Raw genomic sequence first — 10,591 nt, forward strand, 5'->3', positions numbered from 1 at the left:
TAAGCACCAGAGGATGTATATTTGTCACTAGACCCTGGAAAACCTAAAGGGTGTTCTCATGCCTCTCTGGACCTGGATTCAGCAGCCCAAAGTATTTTCTGCCCAACAAAAATAGTTCTAGGTTCCTTAATTCCCAGGGTTTAAACACTAAAGCCCCACCACATCTATCCCAGCTATGTCTTAAGTAACTACAAGGAGAATCCTTAATATTTTTGGTCAGAATAAATCAGGAAAGGAGTGTAAATTATTTGTCAATAAAGTATTTCTTAGTATCCTCTGGAACTTTTCTAATTAGCCTCAAGGCTTATTGAATGCACAAGAAGTTACTGGAAATGTCAGTTATTAAATAGACTTTTTACCGTAATTGAATGTTAGTGTCACACAGTTCAGACCACAGGCCCGGGCAGCCCGGAGAAAGGGTTGCTCATAGCAAACTGTGCACTGACAGGAAGCAAACTTCTCAGTGGGTCCCACCACAGTGCTTTGGCTTTAACTTGCAGGAGGGAAAAATTATCAGCCACCACCCTGGCTATTGTCACTAAATGGCTGTCATTGAAATAATACAGAGGTCAGGTAAACTATGAAGAAAACCAAAGTTCTGGTGGGATTTTTAAACTCTCTCTCCTTTTTTTTTCTTTCTTGAGGTTATCATGTTACTGATAAATGGTCAAAGTAAGGTACAGAGGAAAATCCCTAACCTCTGTGTTGGGGTTAGACCGTTGACTTTGACTCTGCTTACTGATATTTTAGCAAGAATGTTATGAAACTTATCTGTTTTTCAAATGTAAGTGTTGTTTAAAATTGAGATAAAACTGTCATATAACATTATATAATTTCAAGTGTATAACATAATTTGGTATCTGTGTGCATTATAAAATAGTCATTACCAAAAGTCTGGTTACCATCCACTGCCATATAATTGAGCCTCTTCACCCATTTTGCCCACTCCTCACCAATCTGCTTCCCCTCTGGTAACCATCAACCTGTTTTCTGTGTCCGTGAGCTTGTTTCTGTTATTGTATTATTTGTTTGTTTAGATTCCACATATAAGTGAGAATATGCAATATTTGTCTTTCTCCATCTGACTTATTTTACTTAGCATAATATACTCAAGGTCCATTCATGTCACAAATGGCAAGATTTCTTTCTTTTTAAAGAATGAATAGTATTTCATTGCAAATATATATATATATATATCAGATCCTCTTTATCCATTCATCTGTTCAGGGACATTTAGGTTGTTTTCATATCTTGGCTATTGTAAACCATGCTGCAATAAATGTAGGGCTTGCATATACCATTTGGAATTAATATTTATGCATTCTTCAGATAAATACCCAGAAGTGGAATAGTTGGATCATATGGTAGATCTGTGTGAGGAATCTGAATACTGTTTTCCATAGAGGCTGCACCAATTGACATTCCCATCAACAGTGTGTGAGGGTTCTCTTTTCTCCACAATCTCTCCAACACTTGTTAGTTCTTGTCTTTTTGATTATAGCCATTCTAACGGGTATGAGGTGATATCTCATTATGGTTTAGATTTGCACTTCCCTGATAATTAGTGAAGATGAATGTCTTCTCATTTGCCTGTTGGCCATCTGTATGTCTTCTTTAAAGATATCTCTATTCAGATCTTCTGCCTATTTTTTAATTGTTTATTGTTTATTTTTTAAAATTTTTTAATTGCATAAGTTCTTTATATATTCAGGATATTAACTACTTACCAGATATATGATTTGGAAATATCTTCTCTCATTTAGTAGGTTCCATCTTCGTTTTTGCTTATGGTTGCCATCACTGCGCAGAAACTTTCTAGTTTGATGAGCTCTGTTTGTTTTTGTTTTCCTTGCCTTTGGAGTCAGATTCACAAACACCTCACTAAGACCAATGTCAAGGAGGTTATTGCCCATGTTTCCTTGTAGGAAATTTATAATTTCAGATCTTACATTCAGATCTTGAGTTAATTTTTGTGTTTGGTGTAAAATAGTGGTCTTGTTGCACGTGGCTGACCTGTTGCCCCAGCACTATTCATACGTGGTTTTAAGTTATCAACTAATGACCCAGAATCCATTTCTGGTTGAGTTTGTCTGCTGAATTCCAGACAAATAGGAGAAATTATCACCATCTATACCCAAGATAGAATGCCATCATTGTATAATACTGATGCAATTCTTGATCAGCTACTTTTCGTCCCTAGTCCTAGTGGTGAGATTGATTTATAAAGTGATGCTTAATTAGCCCTTGTGACATTGGGGTTTCTTCCCTTCTGTTTAGGGCTCATCCTCTTCTGTGTGCCCTTAGTTCCATCTCTGGCCTCCTCAGGAGTCTCTACAGATCATTCCTCTGATCCTCCATTGTGCTCAGTGTCCTCTTAAACAATCTTAAGCAATAGAGAGAAAAAGCAAATGAACAAATATCCGCCTACAAGTTTTCACTTACCCTGTTAATAGTATCTGTCTTAAATGTCAAAACCAGTGACATCATCATTATCTATTAAAAGAATGTTTTTACTTTGCTAAGCAGACCCTGTATCCACTGTACTAGTGTATCCCTGTATCAGAGATGAGCCCTGCATACTTTCATAGTCTTTGAGTAATGAGTTTACTTGACCTCATGGTAAGTGAGCCCAGAGGGCACACTGAAGCTTCTTCCTTGATCCTAGTCTGCCTTGCCTCCCTGCCACATGGCTCAAGGTCCCTTCTATGACTGTGATCCACTATAAAGCCCATAGGGACCAGAACTCCAGGAGCTTGATTAGCTCTTACAAGTCCTCTTTCCTTAGGATTCAAATTTTGTATCTGGTGGGAATTCCTATTACAAATGGACGGATTTCCTAGGGCATACCATTGTCAGACTGACTATCACATGTCACACATAATTTCACATGATGTGTCATATCATATAACATCAAAATAGGGAGTTTACTACTATGTGGCTAAAGTTATTATTAAAAAGAAAATAGTGTTGGGGCTTCACTAATCATTTTTTTTTCATAGTCAAATGCTAAGCAAGAGAATAACAAACTTTAGTATTTACAGAAGCTGCATGCAGTCTTTTGTCTACCCTTGCTAGGATTGTTTGATCTCAATGGCTAACTTCTTGTCACTTTAAAGAAAGATGGTACACCGATTTCCTTTTTTGGGAGCCCTACTCTGAACCCAGCCCTTTTTGGAAGGGATTTTGGCAACCTGGCTGGCCATTAGCAGCCCTCAACACTGGATAAAGCACTCAAGAAGGTCCTAGAACAGCAATATCACCACTTACCTGGCTCTTAGCATTATGATTGTCAGGTGATTCCTGCATTCTGGTGACCAATGGGTTACTCCTGGCTTCCTTTACATGTTGAAATCAGCTTGGACTGCATCTGCATTTGTCATGTGTGTGCTTTTGTAATTATGATTTGAGATGCTAGTTGCCTGTATATCAGGAGTTATTTATAAGCTAGCTTGGTCTCCAAACCCTAGGCCTACAAATTTCTAGTTTCCTCTCTTCACCACTAGCCCAGTATGGGGGACACAACATCTAGAGTATGACCATTTCCTCTTCCAGATTCTGCTCTAAGTTTAAAAATGTATGGAAAGAAAAAAAAGCAGAAAGACACTTAATTTAGTTTAATATAGGTATGATGATGGTTATTTACTTAGAGAAGACATGCTATTATCTGTTAATTTTTAATTAGTCAATAAAAACATTAACACAATAATAGCAATTCTAGTAAGTTACAAGTGCCACATAACTTCCATTCACTGTCTCTTTTATTGTTTACAATGTCCTATGCTGTGAGTATCCATACTTTCCTTGTTTTATAGAATAGGACCCCAAGAACTAAATCACTCTAAGCCATAAGTTAGTAAGTAATGGAGTCAAGGCTTGATTCTAATTTTATTTATATTATGTAAATGGGCTCTTCATTCCTACACTAATTCCACCATAAGTAAACAAATGATGTAGAGTCCTAGCAAGTTGTGATGATGGCTGGGTTAACAGAGCCAGTTAAATCCCAGCCTGTGAAGTTTGCATCTGATCCTATAGGCAATAGGTAGTTACCACAGATTTTTGAGCCTCGTGTTTAATGCGGTAAAACTCACTTTATAGTTGTTGGATATTGATGGCCAGGAAAGATAAAGATGAGTAAGAGGTATGAAGACCATTAAAAAGATCCATAAAGTCTATATGAGAAAATTATAAACTTTTTTTTTAAGATTTTATTTATTCATGAGAGATACAGAGAGAGAGAGAGAGAAAGAGAGAGAGAGGCAGAGACGCAGGCAGAGGGAGAAGCAGGCTCCATGCAGGCTGCCCAACGTGGGACTTGATCCTGGTTCTCCAGGATCACACCCTGGGCTGAAGGCAGTGCTAGACCGCTGAGCCACCCAGGCTGCCCAAATTATAAACTTTCATATTGAAAAATATTAGACCTAAATAAATGGAGATATTATATACTGTGTTTTTAAACATTTATAGATAAGAAGACTCACCATTTTAGAGATACCAATCTTTTCCAAATTAATGTATAGAATCAATAAAATATTAATTGAAATCTCACAGATTTTTTTCCTAATGGACCTTGACAAATAGATTCTAAAATGAACAACATGGAAAATTAGGGCCAAGAAAAATCACAACACTGCTGAAGAACAACAACGAGGTGGGCTATAAGAGTTCATATCTTATATAATAATTAAGACAGTGTAGGATTTGTGTATGCTAAAACAAAAAGACCAATGCCAGTGAAGAGAGGCCAGCCACAAATCCAGCAATATATGGAAACTTGGTATTACAGAGTTGGCATTTCAGATTATTGGGGAGAGATAGAGTTGCTTAAGAAATGGTGCTGGGACTATTGCTTACAAAATAAGTTGGATTCCTAGCTCACACTATACATAATGTTTTTTCTTGTATGAATTAAGGGCTTAAGTATGAAAAATTGATTTAAAATGTTAGGAGAAACTTTTATCACTGTGTGATATGGGAGAATTCTTAAAATCTTAAATTTCTAAAATAAAAACATGAAATATTAAGGATGAGAATGATATGTGTAACTACATTAAAATTAAGAACTGTTCATCAGAGAGTCTATAAGAAAGTAAAAGGATAGACTATAACAGGGGAGCAGCTGCTAACCACAGTATTACCAACAATACATTAGTATCTCAAATGTATAAAGCACTAAAATTGATAAGGAAATAACTACTCATTTAGTAAATTAACACAATAAAAAAGTAAGTATTTGACATAAGTGGTGAATAAGCCTATGAAAAAAGAGGGTGCTTAACCTCATCAGTAATCTGAAAAGGCAAGTTAGAAGTATAATTAAATACCATTTCACATCTAATTTGACAAAATTGAAGAGGTCTGATGATACTCTTAGAATGTTTATTAATACTTTATTGGAGGAAGCAACATAATGACTTTGAAAAGCAGTTCAGCATCGTTTTATAAAGCATTCATATTCTGTGGCCCAGGACTAAATACTCATAGGCATACATCTTAGAGAAGTGCTTTGTATGTTTTAATATTCATAATATTCATACAAATCATCTGGTAATCTTGATAAAATACATATTTGCATTCAGAATTCAAGAAAAGATTAAGTTTTAAAAATACATAATTAGACATTTTAGAGAAACTGCAAAACATTAATTCATTCCTTGGACAAATACTTACTGAGTTGGATACTTACCATGTGCCAGACAATTTTATAGTATTAAGGATACAATAACCAAAAGATAGAAAAGCAAAACCCTCCCTGCATGGATCTTATATTCTGGTGTTTGTGTGGTAGGGGAGGGCATTAGACACAAATTAAATAAAAGGTATAGTATGTCTGATGGTGATAAATGCTATGTAAAACTCTAAGCAGAGAAGGGAGGTAGAGAATGCTGGAGGGGTAGTCATTGTTATCTTAAGTTTAGTTGTCAGGTGAAGTGGCCCTGAGAGCCTGAAAATTGAGCAAAGGCCTGGAAGAGGTGAGTGAGTCATTTGATTTAACTGAGAGACAAATGCATGTGCAGAGTCCCCAAGGCATAAATATGGTTAGTGTGCTGAAGGGATAGCAAGAAAGTGTGGTTAGATCCAAATGATTAAGAGGAAGAGAGATAAAGATAAAATCAGAGAGGTAGAGGGGGCCAGATCATGTAAGTGTTGTGTAGACCATTGAAATGACTTTGCTTTTACTCAGAGACAAACGAAAAGCCATTGAAGGCTTTTAAGTAGATATGTGATATTATCTGATTCAGAGATAACAGGGTAACAACATTCTTCTTGTTACTATGTTAAAAATAGATGAATTGGAGGAAGGCCAAGTATAAAAGCAGGGAGAACATCTAGGAATCTATTGTGATGATCCAAGCAAAACATGGTGGTTGCTTGGAGCAGTGTGGGTGGCAAGAAGGGATGGAATTTTGTATAAATTTTGAATGTAGAGGGCATCCCTGAGTGGCTCAGCGGTTTAGTGCCTGACTTCGGTGCAGGGTGTGACCCTGGAGACCCGGGATTGAGTCCCATGTTGGGCTCCCTGCAAGGAGCCTACTTCTCTCTCTGCCTGTGTCTCTGCCTCTCTCTCTCTCTGTGTCTCTCATGAATAAATAAATAAAATCTTAAGAAAGGACAGCTTTAAAAAAAAATTCTTTTTGAATGTAGAGCTGATGGAATTTCTGAAGAACTGAATGAGGAGTCTAAGGAAAATGATTACTTTTTTTCTTAAGATAATGGAAAAGTAGTGTTGTCATTTAGTGAGATAGGGAACACTGCTGAAGAACATGTTTGGGGAAAGGAGTGAAATCCATGTGCTCAGATTTAGGCATTTTTATGTTTGAGATGTTTCAAGAGGAGGTGTTCATTAGACAGTTGGGTATGCCATTGTGGAGCTAGAGAGGAGTCTCAATTGGAGATAAGATTTTGGGGTCATCATAAGTGGTATTTATAGACATGAGACTGGCTGAAATATCCATAAAAGGGGGTGACAGGAGAAGGGGCCTGAGCATTCCAGTGTTTAATGTAAATATCTTAAAGGCAAATAGAAAAGACAAGTCACCTACAAATGATCAACAATTGGACTTACAGATGACTTTTCAAGAGCAACAATGGAAGCCAGGAGAAATGGAGTAATATCTTTAAGGTGATGCAAGAAAGAAAGCAAAATTATAGTTTTATACTAAAAGTGAAAAAGAAAAGCCGAGAGAGTTTACCACCAATATACCACTCTTAAGTAAATATATAAAGGATGCATTTCAGGATGTAAGAAAGTGTTTCTTAGAAAGAACGTCTGAAATGAAGAACAATACAATGGATGGGGAATGAAGAAAGACCCCAGTGTGGCTGGCATATGTCTTAACAATGATATTGTAGACACTAACCCATTTGGATGAAATTGGAAATTGTTTACCAGGTATATCAGAATTGCTCATTCCCAGAGGCTAAGCTGCTGAGAATGTAGATTTCTTTCTCTTTTTTTTTTTTTTTTAAAGATTTTATTTATTTGACAGAGAGAGAGAGCCAGAGAGCACAAGTGAGGGGAATGGCAGAGGGAGAGGGAGAAGCAGGCTCCCTGTTGAGGAGGGAGCCCCAACATGGGGCTTGATCTCAGGACCCTGAATCATGACCTGAGCTGAAGTCAGGTGCTTAACTGATGAGCCATGTAGGCACCCCAAGAATGTAGAATTCTATGATCTTGAAATTAATCCTCTCTTGCTGTCTATCTTCAGCATGATTAGCAACATGTTTATGCTGCTTCTAGGTGTTATTACTCGTTAGCATTACTTAGAAAAGCAAATATAATTTACAGATTTTTTTTCTTAATTGATGGGAAATTTAAAACTAAAATTTTTATGTAAAAATGTTAATAACTTAAGCTGTCTTCAAATCACTTGCCTGCAGGGAAGGCATTTCATGTGGTAAACTTCATGCCTATTCCAAGAGGGAATTTGGAAAATTCCTATAAAGCAATAAATAAGAAAAGGCAAGTAAAGACCCATACATACATATCTACATGGGTTAGATAATTACCATTTTAGGAATGCAGTGTTTTGGGTAATCACTTAAAGACCATAAATGCCATAGTAAGGACTTGAAAAAAATTGCTGATAAATAATTATATTAACGTTTTTATCGAAAGAAAAAAGTACCAAAGAAATTCCCTTACATTGACTAGATGAGAAAAGGAAAACCATCTAATCAATATTAAATAAGTATTTGTTAAACTTCAATACTGATCAAATTTTTCTAAGTAAAAACTCCGTAGCAACTAGAAACAGAAGAAAATTCTTAGAGAATACACTAAAATCCTACAATTAGCATAAGCTTAAGGACACCACCTTCAACTCATTTCTGTTATAGTGAGAACAATGTCAAGATACCAGGCATCATAGTTACTGGTTGATAGTGTACTGGAGGACCTATGCAATCTAATACAAGGTAAAAATAGATAAGGGACAAAATTGTTACAAGGAAAGATACAAGACATTATTATTTATATAATATGTTTGATAGTCTATATAGAAACTCCTAGGGAACCAGTGAAAACATTACTAGAATAAACTGGAGAGATTAAGAAGGGGTATGAATCAACATATAAAAATTCCAGCAATGACCAATTAAAAATGTATTAGAAAAAGTATTTGCAGTTACAGAAAAAATATATCTAGGAATAACCCCAATAAAGAATATATATTTATGGAAAAACTAATAAAATTACTGAAGAAGACCTGTTTTTTTATTAAACATAAAAAACATACACAGTGTCAGTGTGTGGGAAAAGATATCACTTCTACCCCAACTACATTGTGAGTTCAAGAAAATCACAAAATCCTAAAAGAAATGTCATAAGCGAATTCTAAAATTAATATGGAAATATAAATGAACAAAAAAAAGGACATCATTTTTTTGGTTCCCACCAGGAATCAAAATACATAGCAAATCTGTGGTAGTAGAAATAGTATGATATTCAAGTAGGAAAAAAAACCCCAAAATATCAATAGAATAGGATTGAGAGTCTAGTAATGAGCCTGTGTATATAAAGGACAATTAACTATCCATTTTAGAAAATACAATGAGGCAGCCCAGGGGCCTCAGTGGTTTAGCACCGCCTTCAGCCCAGGGCGTGATCCTGGAGACCCGGGATCGAATCCCACATCGGGCTCCCTGCAAGGAGCCTGCTTCTCCCTCTGCCTGTCTCTGTGTCTCTCATGAATAAATAAATAAAATCTTAAAAAAAAAAGAAAATTCAATAATTTCATTGACATAATTTCATATCAATACCTAATACCATTCATTAAAAAAATTCAGGTGAATTAAATAATGCTGAAAATTATAAAATATTAGAAGAAAATCTAGGAGGATGTGTTTTTGTCTTTGTGGTACAGTGATCCTCTTAAAATAAGTATATTAATGAGTCAAGAATAAAATATAATTTTTAGTACATTAGCAAACTTCTAAATAATACAAAAGACCATATCAAAAAGTCCATAAAAAACTGTGATAAGTAGGAAGAAGTATTTTCAACATACCATAGACAAATGAAAAATACTCAGAATTTATGAAGAGCCAATGGTCATCTATAAGGAAAGGACAATCTAAATGAAAGAATATGAAAATAATTCACAGAGGAGGAGTTGCAAGTGGAGTATAAACATAGATGACTCTGATGACTGACTATGTCTATGATGACATAGATGACTCTACTACTGGTGATCAAGGAAATGCAACTGATAACATTCACTTACCACATTGAAACGTTTTTGAAGTTTTTGCTAAGTTAATCTTTTTTTATCACAATGTAATATAATGCAGTTGAAAGATAACAATAAATCTATGCATATTGATACAACAACCTTTGAGGAAAACTGTTGCTTCAGAAAACTAATGATATTATCTTGACGTTATGTAAAAGTTACTCTCATACGCACATATGGGTATATAGACATACACTATTTTAGTTGTAGAAGCCGAGGCTGAAATGATTCTTCTTCAAGCAACTCATGGAGCAAATGCTCCCAGGAGTGAACGATGCAGGTTAGGACACGGGGAGGTGACTGTGGTCCTGTGTGGAGACCACTGTGTGATTCTGCAGGGATGCTCTGGAGCACTGATTGCACCAAAGTGGGTCCTACCTTCAGGCCGCTTACATCCTCGTGTCTGTCCATTATTGAGTAAATGTGACGTGCCTCCATCTGCAAGGGATACGGGGAGTAGTCACAGCATCGGTTGGCTACGGGCAATTCTCCAGAGAAAAGGGAGGCTGAATTCCTATTAGTCAGCTCTGGCAACAGCAGAAAAGGGGACCTGGGTGGGGCAGCAACTACCTCTACCACACATGCACACGTATACACATACACACCTACACGAGTGCAAATACACACACAAGCAAGAGACTCAAGGAATTCACACAAAACTGGTGAAATGGTGACTTCTAGTGACAGGCTTGGGGTTGAGGGGTGTTACCAAGGTGGGCTTTAGTTTTATATTTGTTTTTTAAATAATTACAATATGTTATATTATGCAATTAGAAAATAAGCTTTTTAAAAAGAAGCATTTTACTTTCTCACATAGGAAGGACTTCATTATCCCACTCTTTCAAGCCTTCCTTACT

The sequence above is a fragment of the Vulpes lagopus genome, chromosome 5 (genome assembly GCF_018345385.1).
Source record: "Vulpes lagopus strain Blue_001 chromosome 5, ASM1834538v1, whole genome shotgun sequence".
Classification (NCBI taxonomy): Eukaryota; Metazoa; Chordata; class Mammalia; order Carnivora; family Canidae; genus Vulpes; species Vulpes lagopus.